At 29.7% G+C, this 2,853-nt stretch overlaps 1 pseudogene; it reads left to right on the top strand.

The window, feature by feature from the left end:
- The first annotated feature begins 709 nt into the window (after window positions 1-709).
- On the top strand, window positions 710-826 carry LOC145252891 (5S ribosomal RNA; annotated as a pseudogene).
- Window positions 827-2,853: the final 2,027 nt, after the last annotated feature.

The raw sequence follows: 2,853 nt of genomic DNA, 5'->3' as shown, positions 1-2,853 counted from the left end.
GGGAAATTAGGTTGAAAGAAAGAGAAAAAAGGAGGAAGATTGATCATATAATAACAGCGTTGGAGAGGAAATAATGAAGGGAGATAATTAGAATAAACGAATGAAAGGAGGAAAAAATACGAATAGAAAGATGGAATGAAAGAATGGAGTAAGAATAAAACAAGGGAAAGACAGAGGAAAGGGAAAATAGATAAAGAATAAAAGTGAAGAATGAAGGAATGATGAAAGGACGAAAAAATTATATAAGGAAGGCAAGAGATATGGGATGAGAAACAAAAGAAAGACTTTAAAACAATAAGGAATGTATGAATACAGAAAGAAAGAAGGAAAAATTACGGAAAATTGCAGAGAATAAAAAGAAAAAAAGAAAAGTAAACTAATGAATACAAATAAAAAATGGAAATAGAATATCAAGAAAAATAGAATATCAAGAAAAATATTGTAAATTTAAACTGAAAGAAATTAGAAATAAAGTAGGAAATAAGATTTATGATAAAATGGAAAGAAAATGAAAGAAAGATATTAAAATAGAATGAATGAATAAATGAAAGAAAGAAGAGAAAGACCAAGAAAAACCATTATGCGTGAGATAAACGGAATGAAAATAATATTAATTAATTAATCTATAATATAAAGTTCACCTGTCTGTTTAAATGTATGTATGTATGTTTGCATGTATGTATGTATGTTTGCATGTATGTGTGCATGAACATACGGCATAATCACGTTGACACATCGGTTTTCGTCTGATCACCGAAGTTAAGCAACGTTGAGCCTGGCTATTACCAGATGGGTGACCATTTGGGAATTCGAGGCGCTGTATGTGCTTTCCGCTTATCTCGGCATTGTTTCCAGTCGTCCTAAACTTCCACTTGCCACTGGTATTCAATAATGTCGACTCAGGAGAAGTGTGGTTGTAGATTGCGCAACTCTTGCCAGAAAAATTTCTTGTACGAATTTGAAAAAATAGAGAGCCAAAGAAAAGAAAGAGAGAAATTCAAAGAAATTAACTCAAATAAAATGATACAAAAAGGGGAGATAACTGAGGAAAAGAAAAATTAAAAGCACACATCAAACACAGCGCAAAAGAAAAATCCGAGATAAAATCTTAACGCGTAAGTAATAAACTCTGCAGAGTTAAGATTAAAAATAATCCATTCCACATCTTATATATAAAAGAAAACCCAGCACATGAAGACAAAAATGCGAATACAGAATTACTCGATTACAAATTAACTGTATAAAAACAAGAACACATTTTAAAGAATTGAAATTTAAAATTTGAAAAATAAAACCGGTCAAAAATTGGCTCTCGTAACCGAGAAAGCGAAGATGAGGATTTTGTCTAGAGGTAGACGACACGAACCGGAAATTTCTCAATAAATAAAGGAAAAAAATGAATGTAGTGAGCCAATTTCTAGAAAATAAATTTTAAGTCCTTTTATCTAAATTTTGCTTTAGTAAAAGCAGACGTTGATTTAGGAGGAAATGAAGAGCTTTATATAAAAAAAATGTTAAAAGAAAAAGAAAGCAAAACATTATTACCATTTTCCCCCTACCAAGTTGCAATTCTTAATTGATTGTTTAATGACGTAATCGAGTTATACAATGTCTAACAATGGGACCAGTTTTTCGATGAAGAAAATTCAAGGAGCTGATTAAAGCATTGTACCCTTCGAGCTAAATTATGTGCCCAATTATCAGCTGAATACTGGTCGTGATAAAATGGAGCGAATAATACAAAAGTCTATTCTGTTATGCAACTAGCTACATAAAGTAAAGTACCATATATATATATATATATATATATATATATATATATATATATATATATATATATATATATATAGTCATCCACATACAGTACTGTTTCGCAGTTCATCAGTGCGGCTAGACAGGCAACTGCCTCAAGCCAGAATCGAAACGCGACCGCCCAAATGACAGTCAAAGCTTCTCAACATTATGCTATATATATATATATATATATATATATATATATATATATATATATATATATATATATATATATATATATATATATATATATATATATATCGTTTCCTATTTTATGATTATTCTTTCATTTTATTCGAATTTATTTACTTTATGATTATCATATTCATTATTTAGCTCAAATGTGAGACTGTATTTTTACGTTACTGCTTATACTAATTGTTCTTAAATTTGTTCTTTTCTTAAAGAATATATTTTCAATTTAATTCATTTGGAATTTTCTCAAATTTTAATTTTTTTCAGTTTAATTTACGTATATTTTTGTATATTTTACAAAAAAAAACAACAATTTTATTAATAAAAAGAACTTCTAATGGGGCCTACATTTGTCACTCTTTTACTTTTAATGATTTTTCCCCGGCTGTTTCTATTTATATATCTGGTTAGATTGTTATGCATAGTCTGTCGATTAATAGATTGAATTTCTATATAATTAAAAGTGTGATGTAATGCAATTTTTTGTGCTTTGTTAAACTGAGAACTTTGGTACCTACAGTCTGTGTTGAAGAAGAGACTTAGTCTCAATAAATGTCTATTTTATCGATAAAATGATCGTACACCAAACAGTTGTTGGTGTTAAATTCTGAGAACGGATATAAATGAATGTCACGGATTTGTTTACCTGTCAAACATTATGCATGTATATATGTGTGTGTGTGTGTGTGTGTGTGTGTGTGTGTGTGTGTGTGTGTGTGTGTGTGTGTGTGTGTGTGTGTGTGTTTTGCAGAAGATCAGAACAATATTGGTTCTGTCGGTTCCGAATCCAAATAAGAGGATGTATAGTTGGTTTCCTTTATCGGGCTTTTTCAGTCTCTATTAATCAAAATATAAGCAGACGCT

Source organism: Euprymna scolopes, chromosome 29 (assembly GCF_053919585.1).
Source record: "Euprymna scolopes isolate OS-2025 chromosome 29, ASM5391958v1, whole genome shotgun sequence".
Lineage (NCBI taxonomy): Eukaryota > Metazoa > Mollusca > Cephalopoda > Sepiida > Sepiolidae > Euprymna > Euprymna scolopes.
This window is presented reverse-complemented; position numbering and strand designations above follow the sequence as displayed.